We start from the raw sequence: 16,870 nt of genomic DNA on the forward strand, positions 1-16,870 counted from the left end.
TGAGAGTTGCTACTCCAGCTCTCTTTTGATTTCCATTTGCATGGAATATCATTTTCCATCCCCTCACTTTCAGTCTGTATGTGTCCCTAGGTCGGTAGTGTGTCTCTTTTAGACAGCATATATACAGGTCTTGTGTTTGTATCCATTCAGCCAGTCTATGTCTTTTGGTGGAGTATTTAATCCATTTAAATTTAAGGTAGTGATCGATATGTATGTTCCTATTCCCATTTTCTTAATTGTTTTAGGTTTGTTATTGTAGGTCTTTTCCTTCTCTTGTGTTTCTAGAACTTCTACAGAAGTTCCTTTAACATTTGTTGTAAAGCTGGTTTAGTGGTGCTGAATTCTCTTAGCTTTTGCTTGTGTGTAAAGCTTTTAATTTCTTCATTGAATCTGAATGAGATTCTTGCTGGTTAGAGCAATCTTGGTTGTAGGTTTTTTGCTTTCATCACTTTAAATATGTCCTGCCACTCCCTTTTCACTTGCAGAGTTTCTGCTGAAAAATCAGCTGTTAAACTTATGGGGATTCCCTTCTATATTATTTGTTGTTTTTCCCTTGCTGCTTTTAATATTTTTTCTTTGTATTTAATTTTTGATAGTTTGGTTAATATGTGTCTTGGCGTGTTTCCGCTTGGATTTGTTTTGTATGGGACTCTCTGCACTTCCTCGACTTGATTGACTATTTCTTTTCCCATATTAGTGAACTTTTCAACTATAATCTCTTCAAATATTTTCTCCAGTCCCTTTCTTTTTCTCTTCTTCTTCTGGGACCCCTATAATTTGAATATTGGTGCATTTAACGTTGTCCCAGAAGTCTCTGAGACTGTCCTGAATTCTTTTCATCCTTTTTTTCTTTCTTGTCCTCTGCAGTAGCTATTTCCACTATTTTATCTTCCAGGTCACTTATCCGTTCTTCTGTCTTAGTTATTTTGCTATTGATTCCTTCTAGACAATTTTAACTTCATTTATTATGTTTTTCATCATTGTTTGTTTGCTCTTTAGTTCTTCTATGTCCTTGTTAAAGGTTTCTTTTATTTTCTACAATCTATTTCCAAGAATTTGGATCATCTTTACTATCATTACTCTGAATTCTTTTTCAGTTAGACGGCCTATTTCCTCCTCTTTTGTTTGGTCTGGTGGGTTTTTACCTTGCTCCTTCATCTGCTGTGTGTTTCTCTGTCTTCTCATTTTGCATAACGTACTGTGTTTGGGGTCTCTGTTTTGCTGGCTGCAGATTCGTCATTCCCGTTGTTTTTCATGTCTGATCCCAGTGGCTAAGGTTGTTTCAATGGGTTGTGTAGGCTTCTTGGTGAAGGGGACTGATACGTGTTTTCTCTTGGATGAAGCTGGAATTTTTCTTTCTGGTGGGCAGGACCATTTCCTGTGTTGTATTTTGGGGTGTCTGCAACCTCATTATGATTTTTGGCAGGCTCTCTGCTAATGGGTGGGCTTTTGTTCCTGTCTTGCTTGTTGTTTGGCATAGCGTACCCAACACTCTAGCTTGCTGGTCATTGAGTGGAGCTGGGTCTTAGCGTTGAGAATGAGATCTCTGGGAGATTTTTGCCATTTGTTATTATGTGGAGCCGGGAGGTCTCTGGTGGACCAATGTGTTGAACTCAGCTCTCCTACCTCAGAGACACAGGGCTGATCCCTGGGTGGAGCACCAAGACCCTGTCAGCCACACGGTTCAGAAGAAAAGGGAGAAAAAAAGGAAGAAAGAAAGAAAATAATAATAAAATGAAATAAAGTTATTAAAATAATAGAAACAAGTTATTAAAAATAAAAAAAATTAACAAGTAATAAAAAAAAGAAAGAAGAGTGCAAGCAAACCAAGAAACAAATCCACCAGTGATAACAAGCACTAAAAATTGTACTAAAAAGAAAAAAAATAATAATGGACAAAAAGAACCCTAGGACAAATGGTAAAAGCAAAGTTATACAGAAAAAAATCACACAGAGATGCATACACATACACTCAGAAAAAGAGAAAAAGGAAAACAATAAATATATGCCAAGTCTACAGTGGTTCCCAAAGTTCACTGCCTCAATTTTGTGTTGATCCTTTGTCTATTCAGGTATTGAAGTGATGCAGGGTGCATCAAGTTGATTGTGGAGATTTCATCTGCTGCTCCTGAGGCTGCTGGGAGAAATTTCCCTTTCTCTTCTTTGTTCACACAGCTCCTGTGCTTCAGCTTTGGATTTGGCCCCGCCTCTGTGTGTAGGTCGCCTGAGGGCATCTGTTCTTCCCTCAGACCGGAAGGGGTTAAACTAGCAGGTGATTAGGGAGCTCTGGCTCACTCAGGCCTGGGAGAGAGGGAGGGGCATGGAATGGGGGGTGAGCCTGTGGCGGCAGAGGCTAGCATGACGTTGCAACAGCTTGAGGCATGCTGTGTGTTCTCCCAGGGAAGTTGTCCCTGGCACACTGGACCCTAGCAGTGGCAGGCTGCACAGGATCCTGGGAGGGGAGGTGTTGATAGTGACCTGTGCTTGTGCACACCTTTCTTGGTGGCTGCAGCAGCAGCTTAGCATCTCATGCCTGTCTCTGGTGTCTGTGCTGAGAGCTGCAGCTCGGGCCTGTCTCTGGAGCTCGTTTAGGTGGTGCTCTGAATCCCCTCCCCTTGCGCACCTCGAAACAATGGTCTCTTGCCTCTTAGGCAGTTTCAGACTTTTTCTCGGACTCCCTCCCAGCTAGCTGTGGCACACTAGCCCCCTTCAGGCTTTGTTCGTGCAGCCAACCCCAGTCCTCACCCTTCAATCTGAACTCCAAAGCCAGAGCCTCAGCTCCCAGTTCCCACCCGCCTGCCGGGTGAGCAGAGAAGCCTCTCAGGCTGGTGAGTGCTGGTCGGCACCAATCTTCTGTGCTGGAATCTCTCCACTTTGCCCTCTGCACCTCTGTTGCTGTGCTCTTCTCTGTGGCTCCAAAGCTTCCCCCCCTGTCACCCCCTGTCTCTGTCAGTTAAGGGACTCCCTAGTGTGTGGAAATTTTTCCTCCTTCACAGCTCCCTCCCCGAGGTACAGGTCCCATCCCTATTCTTTTGTATCTGTTTTTCTTTTTTCTTTTGCCCTACCCAGGCACGTGGGGGAGTTTCTTGCCTTTTGGGAGGTCTGAGGTCTTATGCCAGCATTCAGTAGGTGTTCTGTAGGAGTTGTTCCACATGTAGATGTATTTCTGATGTATTTGTGGGGAGGAAGGTGATCTCCACGTCTTACTCCTACACCATCTTGAAGGTCTCCAGCTTTTTATTGTTTTGTGTTTGGTTTTTTTTTTAAACATCTTTATTAAAGTATAATTGCCTTACAATGGTGTGTTAGCTTCTGCTTTATAACAAAGTGAATCAGTTATACATATACAATATGTTCCCATATCTCTTCCCTCTTGCATCTCCCTCCCTCCCACCCTCCCCATCCCACCCTTCTAGGTGGTCACAAAGCACCGAGCTGATCTCCCTGTGCTATGCGGCTGCTTCCCACTAGCTATCTATTTTACATTTGGTAGTGTATATATGTCCATGACACTCTCTCACCCTGTCACATCTCACCCCACACCCTCCCCATATCCTCAAGTTCATTCTCTAGTAGGTCTGTGTCTTTATTCCCGTCTTGCCACTAGGTTCTTCCTGGCCTTTTTTTTTTTTTTCCTTAGATTCCGTATATATGTGTTAGCATACTGTATTTGTTTTTCTCTTTCTGACTTACTTCACTCTGTATGACAGACTCTAACTCCATCCACCTCATTACTACTGGGCATATACCCTGAGAAAACCATAGTTCAAAAAGAGTCATGTACCAAAATGTTCATTGCAGCTCTATTTACAATAGCCAGGACATGGAAGCAACCTAAATGTCCATCGACAGATGAATGGATAAAGAAGATGTGGCACATATATACAATGGAATATTACTCAGCCATAAAAAGAAATGAAATGGAGGCATTTGTAATGAGGTTGTGTTTGTTTTTGTAGTCTTTTTTCTTCTCTTGTGTTTCCCGCCTAGAGAAGTTCCTTTAGCATTTGTTGTAAAGCCCGTTTGGTGGTGCTGAATTCTATTAGCTTTTGCTTGTCTGTGAAGCTTTTGATTTCTCCATTGAATCTGAATGAAAGCGTTGCTGGGTAGAGTATTCTTGGTTGTAGTTTTTTCCCGTTCATTACTTTAAATATATACTGCCACTCCTTTCTGGCCTGCAGAGTTTCTGCTGAAAAATCGGCTGATAATCTTATGAGGATTCCCTTGTATGTTATTTTTTTGCTTTTCCCTTGCTGCTTTTAATAGTTTTTCTTTGTATTTAATTTTTGTTAGTTTGATTAATATGTATCTCATCATGTTTCTCCTTGGGTTTATCCTGTATGGGACTCTCTGCACTTCCTGGACTTGGGTGATCATTTCCTTTCCCATGTTAGGGAAGTTTTCCACTATAATCTTTTCAAATATTTTCTCAGACCCTGTCTCTTTCTCTTCTTTTTCTGGGAACCCTATAATTTGAATGTTAGCACACTTACTGTTATCCCAGATGTCTCTGAGACTATCCTCATTTCCTTTCATTCTTTTTTCTTTGTTCTGCTCCGTGGCAGTTATTCCACCATTCTGTCTTCCAGCTCACTTATTCATTCTTCTGTCTCAGTTATTCTGCTATTGATTCCTTCTAGTATATTTTTCATTTCACTTATTATGTTGTTCATCACTGTTTGTTTGTTCTTTTGGTCTTCTGCGTCTTTGTTAATCATTTCTTGTATTTTCTCGATCTGTGCCTCCATTCTATTTCTGAGATTTTGTATCTACTTTTCTGTCATTACTCGGAATTCTTTTTTCAAGTAGGTTGCCTATTTCCTCTTCATTTATTTGGTCTTGTAGGCTTTTCCTTGCTCCTTCATCTGTAACATATTTTCTTTTGTCCTTTCATGTTTTTGATGGGTGGAGCTGTGTTCAAGTCTTGCTGGTGGTTTGGCCTGAGGCATCCAGCACTGGAGTTTGCAGCAGTTTGGTGGAGCCAGGTCTTGGTGCCAAGATGAGGACCTGCAGGAGACCTCACACCAAATAATACTCACTGGGGCCTGACGTTCTCTGTTAGTCCAGCAGCTTGGACTCAGAGCTCCCAGCACAGGAGCTCAGTCCTGACATCTTGCCTGGGAGCCGAGACCCTGTGAGGCACACAGTGTGGCCAAAAATAAAAAAGCAACAAAGAGGAAAGAGCAGAACAATAACAAAGAGTGAAAAGCTAAAAAAATTAGAAAAATAAAAAATATATTAGAGAAATAACAATAATTATGAAACAATAACAACAAAACAAAAAAGAATCACAGCAAAAAAATTAAAATAAAGAAAATAAAAAATAAAAAAAATAACAGAAATAAAAGGTAAAAAAATAACAAGTAAAAAAAATTTAAAAATGAAAAATTCCCTGGTGCCTCCTCTATCAGTGTCCTTGCACCCATGGTGAGCTACAGCCTACCTCCGCCTCACCAGTAGGCCTCCAAGACCTCCAGGTAGGTCTCTGGACACACTCTGTCAGCTCCACCTCTGCATTTGCTCCTCTCACCAGCATCTGTTCCTGGAGCTGGCCCAGAGCACACAGGCCCAGGCAGGCCAGCTGAGGCACAGGCCTCCACTGGTGTGCCTGCAGGGGCCGGTGCTGCCAGAGGAGACCTTAGAGGGGGGTGGTGCTCAGCCTGCCTTGATCCACATGGTCAGAGGATTCTTTGGCTGGTTGGGCTCAGGCCCAGGCCTTGCACAGCTGGAAAAGGCCTTGGTTGGGGGGACCTCAGGCCCAGAACCTGCACGGCCAGAGTGGGCCCCAGGGAGTGAGGGTTCAGGCTTGGGATCCCAGCAGGCTCGCCAGAGCCCAAGTGTGGGGGGAGATGCTGGCTGCATTCCCTGAAACTCCTTCTTCCTCCCTGCTGATCCCCTCCCTGACAGTGCACCCCTTTGAGTGGAGGAAACTCTCCCCTCCCCCAGTCTCCCCTCAGGGGCACCAGCCCCATCCCACCTCCACTTTTCTTCCCCACCTCCTTCCCTCACACATCCTATCTTGTCATGTAGACATTCCTCCTGTCCCCCTAAATGTCCGAGGTCCCCCACCAGCACATAGTAAGTGCTCTAGTTGTGAGGAGACACAAACTCTGTGTCTTCCTACTTCACCATCTTGACTCCACTGCCAAAAATAGCTTTTTATTAAACAAAAATACTGCTCTCTCTCTTTTGAGTCTCCAACAACAGGACTCATTTGTATCCCTTCCTCAGAGGTCCTCAAATCCTATTAGCACAACATCTTTTTCCAGCTTTTATAGCTCCTCCGTTTCAGAAAATATGGCTTGTTCAGCCCAGGGACTTCTCCAACTACTGTGGAGGATCTGGGAGCCCATGGCCCTGGGCCCACCGCCTCTCATCTCCCTTGGTGGGAGGAAAAGAGTGTCCTACAGAGGAAGGGCCCATGCAGAGGACCTGGGGCTGCCTGTCAGCCAGCTTGGTGGACCTCTGGCCTTTGTGGCTGCTGTGATGTGGGAGGAAGGTGGATGCATGCTGTATTCTTTCAAGTCCCGTGCACTCTCAGGGTGGGCTGGGAATTGGGAAGTGGGGCTTGTAGGCAGGGCCAGGAAGAAGAAGTTTGGTTCCATATTGAATTTCAATGTTTCAATGAATTTTAGATTTAATATTTGGCATCTTTAATATTTTTAATTTGCTATGAGCAAATTCCAAATTTAATCATTAGATTTATTTTTTAATTAAGCATCTTTATTGAAATGTAATTCACATACTTTAAAATTCACCCAAAGTAAAGTGTACAATGCAATGTATTTGTATATTAACAATTCTGAAACTATCACCACAATCAATTTTTTTTTCACAATCAATTTTAAATATTTAAATCACACCCAAAAGAACATCTGTACACATTAGCAGTCACTCTCCATTCTCCCCTAACACCCTCCGAAATTGATCTGCACATTTAACACAATCTTCTTTAAATTCATGTGAAAATTAAAAGGACTCAATATAGCTAAAGTAATCTTAGAAAAGAAGAATAAAGTTTGAAGACTCAGAGTTCCCAAATTCAAAACTTAATATGAAGCAACTTTAATTAAGACAGTGGCATAAAAGTAAACATATAGATCAATGGAATTGATTTGAGAGTGCAGAAAATAACCATTACATGTGTGATTAACTGATTTTTCAACAAGGGTACAAAGAAGAAACAGTAGGAAAAAAAAGTCTTTTAAACAAATGGCACTAGAAAGAGTGGTTATCTACATGCAAACAAATTAGAATTCTTCTTCACACCATACACAAAAATTAACTCAAAATGGATCATATCCCTGAATGTAAGATATAAAAGAGTAATACTCTTAGAAGAAAACATAGGAGTAAGCATTTGTGACCTTGGGTAAGGCAATGGTTTCTTAGATATGACCCCTCCCAAAAAAAAACCAAGCAACAAAAGAGAAACAGATAAATTATAAATTAGACTTCATCAAAATTAAACTATTTTGTACTGTGAACAATACGATCAAGAAAGTGAATAGACAACCCACACAACGAGAGAAAATATTTGCAAGTCATATACCTCATAAGGGACTTTTATCCAGATTATGTAAAGAACATTTAACAGATCAATAATAAAAAGATAAATAACCCAATTTAAAAATGAGCAAAGAAGAAAGGGACTGGAGACACCTTCAAGATGGCAGGGGAGTAAGACGTGGAGATCACCTTCCTCCCCACAAATACATCAGAAATACATCTACATGTGGAACAACTCCTACAGAACATCTACTGAACACTGGCAGAAGACCTCAGACTTCCCAAAAGGCAAGAAACTCCCCGCTTACCTGGGTAGGGCAAAAGAAGAAAGAAAAACCAGAGACAAAAGAATAGGGATGGGACCTGCACCTCTGGGAGGGAGCTGTGAAGGAGGAAATGTTTCCACACAATAGGAAGCCCCTTCACTGGCGGAGATGGGGGGGTTGCAAGGGGGAAGCTTCGGAGCCATGGAGGAAGGCACAACAATAAGGGTGCAGTGGGCAAAGCAGAGAGATTCCCGCACAGGACATCAGTACCGACCAGCACTCACCAGCCTGAGAAGCTTGTCTGCTCACCCGCCAGGGCGGGTGGGAACTGGGAACTGAGGCTATGGCTTCGGAGGTCAGATCCCAGGGAGAGGACTGGGGTTGGCTGATTAACACAACCTGAAGTGGGCTAGTGCACCACAGCTAGCTGGGAGGGAGTCTGGGAAAAAGTCTGGAACTGCCTAAGAGGCAAGAGACCATTGTTTCAGGGTGTGCAAGGAGAGGGGATTCAGAGCACCACCTAAACGAGCTGCAGAGACAGGCACGAGCTGTGGCTATCAGCACGGACACCAGAGACGGGCATGAGATGCTAAGGCTGCTGCTGTAACCACCAAGAAGCCTGTGTGCAAGCACAAGTCACTATCCATACCTCCCTTCCTGGGAGCCTGTGTAGCCCGCCACTGCCAGGGTCCTGTGATCCAGGGACAACTTCCCCGGGAGAACACAGGGCATGCCTCAGGCTGTTGCAACATCATGCTGGCCTCTGCCAACGCAGGCTCGCCCCGCATTGTATACCCCTCCCTCCACCTGGCCTGAGGGAGCCAGAGCCCCTGAATCAGCTCCTACTTTGATGCTGTCCTATCTGAGCAATGAACAGATGCACTCAGGCGACCTACATGGAGAGGCAGGGCCAAATCCAAAGCTGAACCCCTGGAGCTGTGTAAACAAAGAAGAGAAAGGGAAATCTCTTCCAGCAGCCTCAGAGGCAGTGCATTAAATCTCCACAAACAACTTGATGTACGCTTCATCTCTGGAATATCTGAATAGACCACAAATCACCCCAAAATTGAGGTGGGGGATTTGGGGACCAATGATATATAATTTTTTTCCTTTTTCTCATTTAGTGAGTGTTTATGTGTATGCTTCTTTGTGTGATTTTGTCTGTATAGCTTTGCTTTTACCATTTGTCCTAGGGTTCTGTCTGTCCTTTTTTTTTTTTTTTAAGTATACTTTTAGCACTTGTGATCATTGGTGGATTTGTTTTTTGGTTTGTTTGCTCTCTTCTTACTTTCTTTCTTTCTCTGTTTTTTTTTTTCTATTTTTTGATTTTTTAAAATAATTATTTTTTTATTTTAATAACTTTATTTTATTCTATTTTTTTCTTTCTTTTTTCTCACTTTTCTTCTGAGCTGTGTGGCTGACAGGGTCTTGGTTCTCCGGCCGGGTTTCAGGCCTGTGCCTCTGAGGTGGGGGAGTTGAGTTCAGGACATTGGTCTGCCAGAGACCTCCCAGGCACTCATAATATCAACCAGTGAGAGCTCTCCGAGAAATCTCCATTTCAATGCTAAGACCCACCTACTTTCAACGACCAGCAAGCTCCAGTGCCGGGCACCCTATGCCAAACAACTAGCAAGACAGGAACACAGCCCCACCCATTAGCAGAGAGTCTGCCTAAAATCATAATAAGGTCACAGACAACCCCAAACACACCACTGGATGTGGACCTGCCCATCAGAAAGACAAGATCCAGCTTCATCCACCAGAACACAGGAACTTGTCCCCTCCACCAGGAAGCCTACAAAACCCACTGAAGCAACATTAGCCACTGGGGTCAGACACCAAAAACGACGGGAACTACGAACTTGCAGCCTGCGAAAAGGAGACACCAAACACAGTAAGTTAAGCAAAATGAGAAGACAGAGAAACACAAAGCAGATGAAGGACCAAGGTAAAAACCCATCAGACCAAACAAATGAAGAGGAAATAGGCAGTCTACCTGAAAAAGAATTCACAGTAATGATAGTAAAGATGGTCCAAATTCTTGGAAATAGATTAGAGAAAATACAAGAAACGCTTATCAAGGACCTAGAAAAAGTAAAGAGCAAACAAACAATGATGAACAACATAATAACGAAATTAAAAATTCTCTGGAAGGAATCAATAGCAGAATAACTTAGGCAGAAGAACTAATAAGTGATCTGGAAGATAAAACAGTGGAAATAACTACTGAAAAGCAGAATAAAGAAAAAAGAATAAAAAGAATTGAGGTCAGCCTCCGAGACCTCTGGGACAACATTAAACACACCAATATTCGAATTATAGGGGTCCCAGAAGAAGAAGAGAAAAAGAAAGGGACTGAGAAAATATTTGAAGAGATTATAGTTGGAAACTTCTTTAATATGGGAAAAGAAATAGTCAGTCAAATCCAGGAAGTGCAGAGAGTCCCATACAAGATAAATCTAAGGAGAAACATGCCAAGACACATATTTAACAAACAACCAAAATTAAATACGAAGAAAAAATATTAAAAACAGCAAGGGAAATACAACAAATAACATACAAGGGAATCCCCATAAGATTAAAAGCTGATCTTTCAGGAGAAATTCTGCAAGCCAGAAGGGAATGGCAGGACATATTTAAAGTGATGAAAGGGAAAAATCTACAACCAAGATTGCTCTACCCAGCAAGGATCTCATTAAGATTCGACGGAGAAATTAAAAACTTTACAGACAAGAAAAAGCTAAGAGAATTCAGCACCAACAAACCAGCTTTAAAACAAATGCTAAAGGAACTTATCTAGGTAGGAAACACAAGAGAAGGAAAACATATACAATAACAAACCCAAACAATTAAGAAAATGGTAATAGGAACATACATATTGATCACTACCTTAGTTGTAAATGGATTAAATGCTCCAACCAAAAGACATAGACTGGCTGAATGGATACAAAAACAAGACCCGTATATATGCTGTGTGCAAGAGACCCACTTCAGAGCTAGGGAAACATACAGACTGAAAGTGAGGGGATGGAAAAAGTTATTCCATGTGAATGGAAATTAAAAGAAAGCTGGTGTACCAATTCTCATATCAGACAAAATAGACTTTAAAATAAAGACTATTACATGAGACAAAGAAGGATACTACATAATGATCAAGGTCTCAATCCAAGAAGAAGGTATAACAATTGTAACAATTGTAAATATTTATGCACCCGTCATAGGAGCACCTCAATACATAAGGCAAATGCTAACAGCCATAAAAGGGAAATTGACATTAACACAATCGTAGTAGGAGACTTTAACTGCTCACTTTCACAAATGGACAAAAATCCTGGACAAAATATTAGCAAACAGAATCCAACAGCACATTAAAAGGATCATAAACCATGATCAAGTGGGGTTTATCCCAGTAATGCAAAGATTCTTCAATATATGCAAATCAATTGATGTGATACACCATATTAACAAATTGAAGGAGAAAAGGCAAATGATCATCTCAATAGATGCAGAAAAAGCTTTTGACAAAATTCGACACCCATGTATGAAAAAAACCCTCCAGAAAGTAGACATAAAGGGAACTTACCTCAGCTTAATAAAGGCCATATATGACAAACCCACAGCCAACATCATTCTCAATGGTGAAAAACTAAAACCATTTCCATTAAGATCAGGAACAAGACAAGGTTATTCACTCTCACCACTGTTATTCAACATTCTTTTGGAAATTTTAGTCACAACAATCAGAGAAGGAAAAGAAATAAAAGGAATCCAAATTGAAAAAGAAGAAGTAAAGCTGTCACTGTTTGCAGATGACATGATACTATACATAGAGAATCCTAAAGATGCTACTAGAAAACTACTAGAACCAATCAATCACTTTGGTAAAGTAGCAGGACACAAAATTAATGCACAGAAATCTCTTACATTCCTATACACTAATGATGAAAAGTCTGAAAGAGAAATTAAGGAAACACTCCCATGTACCACTGGAACAAAAAGAATAAAATATCTAGGAATAAACCAACCTAAGGAAACAAAAGACCTGTATACAGAAAACTATAAGACACTGAGGGAAGAAATTAAAGATGATACAAACAGAGGGAGAGATATACCATGTCCTTGGATTTGAAGAATCAACATTGTGAGAATGACTATACTACCCACAGCAAGCTACAGATTCAGTGCAATCCCTATCAAACTACCACTGGCATTTTTCACAGAACTAGAACAAAAAATTTCACAATTTGTATGGAGACACAAAAGACCCTGAATAGCCAAAGCAAACCTGATAAAGAAAAACATAGCTGGAGCAAACAGGCTCCCTGACTTCAGACTATCGTACAAAGCTACAGTAATCAAGACAGTATGGTACTGGCACAAATACAGAAACATAGATCAATGGAACAGGATAGAAAGCCCAGAGATAAACCCATGCACATATGGTCAGTCACCTTATTTTTGATAAAGGAGCCAGGAATACACAATGGAGAAAAGACAGCCTCTTCAATAAGTGGTGCTGGGAAAACTGGACAGCTACATGTAAAAGAATGAAATTAGAATACTCCCTAGCAGCATACACAAAAATAAACTCAAAATGGATTAAAGACCTAAATGTAAGGCCAGACACTATAAAACTCTTAGTGGAAAACATAGGGAGAACACTTTATGACATCAATCACAGCACAATCCTTTTTGTCCCACCTTATAGAGAAATGGAAATAAAAAGAAAAATAAAGAAATGGGACCTAATGAAACTTAAAAGCTTTTGCACAGCAAAGGAAACCATAAACAAGACAAAAAGACAACCCTCAGTTTGGGAGAAAATATTTGCAAATGAAGCAACTGACAAAGGATTAATCTCCAAAATTTACAAGCAGCTCATGCAACTCAATATCAAAAAAACAAACAACCGAATCCAAAAATGGGCCTAGGGAGATCAGCTCGGTGCTTTTTGACCACCTAGAGGGGTGGGATAGGGAGGGTGAGAAAGAGGGAGATGCAATATACAATGGAATACAATGGAATATTAGTCAGACATTAGAAGAAACAAAATTGAATTATTTGTAGAGAATTGGATCAACCTAGAGTCTGTCATACAGAATGAAGTAAGTCAGAAAGAGAAAAATAAATACCATATGCTAACACATATATATGGAATCTAAAAAAAATTAAAAAAAATTAAAAAAGCTTCTAGAGAACCTAGGGACAAGATAGGAATAAAGACGCAAATGTAGAGAATGGAATTGAGGACACGGGGAGTCAGAAGTGTAAGCTGGGACGAAGTGAGATAGTGGCATGGACTTATATATACTACCAAATGTAAAATATATAGCTAGTTGGAAGCAGCTGCATAGCACAGGGAGATCAGCTCGGTGCTTTGTGACCACCCAGAGGGGTGAGATAGGGAGGGTCAGCGGGAGACACAAGAGGGAGGAGATATGGGGATACATGTCTATGTATAGCTTATTCACTTTGTTATAAAGCAGAAACTAACATACCATTGTAAAGCAGCTATACTTCAATAAAGATGTTAAAAAAAAGTGAGCAAATGATCTGATATGACTCAGCAATTCCACTTCTAGATATATATCAAAGAGAAATAACATACATCCACACAAAGTCTTGTACATGAAAATTTATAACAGCATTATACATTATAGTCAACAAGTAGAAAGAACCTAAATGTCCACTGACTGATAAATGGATAAGTAAAATGTGATATATTCATACGATGGAATATTGGTCAGCAATAGAAAGGAATGAAGTAGTGATACATTCTACAACATGGATGAACCTTGAAAACATTACAGGCATACCTCAGAGATATTGCAAGTTCAGTTCCAGACTACTACAATAAAGTGAATATTGCACTAAAGCAAGTCACACAAGTGTTTTTGGTTTCCCAGATCATATAAAAGTTATGTTTACTCTATATACTTAAATGTGCAAGAGCATTTATGTCTATAAAAGTACATACCTTAATTTTAAAATACTTTATTGCTAAAAAATTCTGTTATCTGAGCCTTCAGTGAGTTGTAAATTTTGTAATAGTAACATTAAAATTCATTGATCACAGATCACCACAACAAATATAATAATAATGAGAAAGTTTGAAATATTGAGAGAATTACCAAAATGTGATACAGAGACAAGATGTGAGCAAATGCTGTTGAAAAATGGTGTTGATAGGCTTGCTTAATGCAGAGTTGCTACAAACCTTCAATTTGTAAAAAACACAATATCTGTGAAACACAATAAAGTGAAGCTAAATAAAGCTCAAAGGTATGCCTGTTTATTAAGGGGGGAAAGCCAATAACACAAAGGCTGCATATGGTATGATTCCTTTTATGCAAAATGTCCAGATTAGACAAATCTATAGAGACAGAAAATGAATATACTGGTGGTTCCTGGTATTGGTAGTGATGGCAGGAGTTTTGAGGAATGGAGAGTGTCTGCTAATGGGTATAGGGTTTCCTTCTAGAGGGACAAAAATATTCTAAAATGGACTGTGTTGAGTGTCGCACAACCCTGTTATACTAACAAATGTTGAATTGTACACTTTGAATGAGTGAATTATATGGTATCTGAGTGATATCTTAATAAAGGTTTTAAAAATATGAGTACATAGCATGGATTATTCTTTTCCTCATGAGTTTTATAAATCGTATTTTATGATTAGAACAAAAATTATAACACCATCAAATATTCAGACAATCGCATTTAAAAAGTGGGGAAATTAAAGGAGGCTCAATGGAAATATGGTTTCCACACTTCAAAGTGTTAAAATGTTGAAACCAGTAGATTATAAGTCACATATGCATATTGCAATACCCAGAGCAACTTTTATGAAAACTATACAAAGTTATACACTCAGAAAAACTACAAGTAATTTAAGATAGAATACTGAAAAAATGTTCAAGTAATAATCAGGAAGGGAAGAAAAGAGAAACAGAGGAATGATAGTGTTGGGATGCAACCCACAGGCCTAGAAGGCCTGTACTTGCCCAGCTTCAAGACCAAAGAAAGAGTCTGGAGCCAGCAACAGAGACATCAATGGTTTAATAGATGGGGGATCTTACATGTCTGAAGGAAAGTCCTGGAGCAACACCTCACCGTGTGCAGCAGATATCAGGCAGGTCATGGTGGGAGTCTTCATTCCCAGGGGCAGGAGGAGGTTACCAGTTATAGGGGAAATTGATGTCATGTTGGCTCATCAGTTACCAGGGAAACTAGCAGAGGGGCATGCCCCTCTCTGCACCTTTGATAAGAACAATCACTAGATGGGGCCTGGAGCAAATATATAGGGAGGTCAGTCATGTGTAGGTGAAGCAGGCACTGGTCAAGCAGGGGATGTACAGAGAGCAAGAGAACAGCCATCTTGAGTGGCCTGACCATAGAGACAGACAGAGTTAACAAACAGAAAACAAATAATAAAATGGCACACTTAAGCTCTAACATATCCATAATAACAGTAAATATAAATTGTCTAAATACATCAATCAAAAGACAGAGATTGGCCAAATGGGTTTTAAAGAATGACCGAACTATATGCTGTTAATAAGAGCCTCACTTCCAATTCAATGACATGAGTTGATTGAAAATAAAAGGGTAGGAAAAGGTATACCATGGAAATATTAATTTTAAAAAGTGGCAGTTAGTACATTAACATCCAATAAAGTAGACCTCGGAACAGAAAATTACTAGAGACAGGGAGACCTTACATAATGATAAAAGGGTCAATCCACCAGGAAGACATAACAATCCTAAATGCCTATTCCCCAAACAATAGAGCCTCAAAACAAATACACGAAGCAAAAACTGATAGAGTTGAAGGGAGAAAGAGACAAACCCACAAATATAGTTGGGGATTTCAATGTGTCCCACTTAGCATTAGCACCTGACAGAACTGCAAGAGAGAAAATCATCAAGGATATAGATCTAAATAGTACAATCAATCAACCGGAGCTAATTGATATATATTGAGCACTCCACCCAACAACATTAGAAAACACATTTTTCCAAGCGCCCACTGAACATTCAGCAACATAGACTGTATCCAGGACCATAAAACAAACCTTAACAAATGCAAAAGAATTGAAATGATACAGGTATGTTCTCTGACTATAATGAAATCAAATTAGAAGTGAATAACAGAAAGACAACAGGAGCATTTCCAAATACTTGAAAATTAAACAACACACCACTACACAATCCATTAGTAAAAGAGAAACTCTCTAAGGAAACTTAAAAAAAAATACTTAGAACTAGGTGAAAATAAAAATAAACATACCAAAACTTAGGGGATGCAATTAAAATAATACTGAGAGAAATGCATATCACTAAATATTTATAATAAACAAGAGGAGAGGTCTCAAATCGATAATCTAAATTCTTCAAGAGACTAGAAAAAGAAGAACAAGATAAACCTAAAACATATAGAAGGAATGAAATAATAAAGATAAAAATAAAATTGAAAATAGGAAAACATTAAAGAAAAATCAATGAAATAAAAAACTGATTCCCTAAAAAATCAAAAAAAATGATAAACCTCTAGTGAGACTCTTAAAGATAATAATAAAAAGGACACAAATTGTCAATATCAGGAATAAAACAAGGGATATCACTACAGATCCTTCAGCTATTGAAAGGGTGGTAAGGGAAGACTATGAACAATTTTACATTCATATATTGCACAACTTAGAAGAAGTAGACCAGTTTCTTGAAAGCCACAAACTACAAAACCTCAATGAAGATGAAATAGTTCTTTCTACAGAATATTTAAAGAATAAGTAATATCAATTCTACCCAATTTCTTCCAAAAATTTAAAGAATGGACAGTTCCCAACTAACGTATGAGGCCAGTATCCTGTTGCTATGCAAAACAGACAAAGACAGTATAACATTAAAAAAAACACCTACAGACAAATATCTCTCATGAACTTAGAGGTAAAAATCCTCAATAAAATATCAGCAAACTGAATCCAACAATGTATAAAAGGAATTACACACCATGACCAAGTGTGCTTTATTCCAGATGGGCAAGGCTGGTTCAACATTTGAAAATCAATTAAAGTGAACCATCATAGCAACAGATA

Source organism: Balaenoptera borealis (genome assembly GCF_965194805.1).
Source record: "Balaenoptera borealis genome assembly, chromosome: X".
NCBI classification, from domain to species: domain Eukaryota; kingdom Metazoa; phylum Chordata; class Mammalia; order Artiodactyla; family Balaenopteridae; genus Balaenoptera; species Balaenoptera borealis.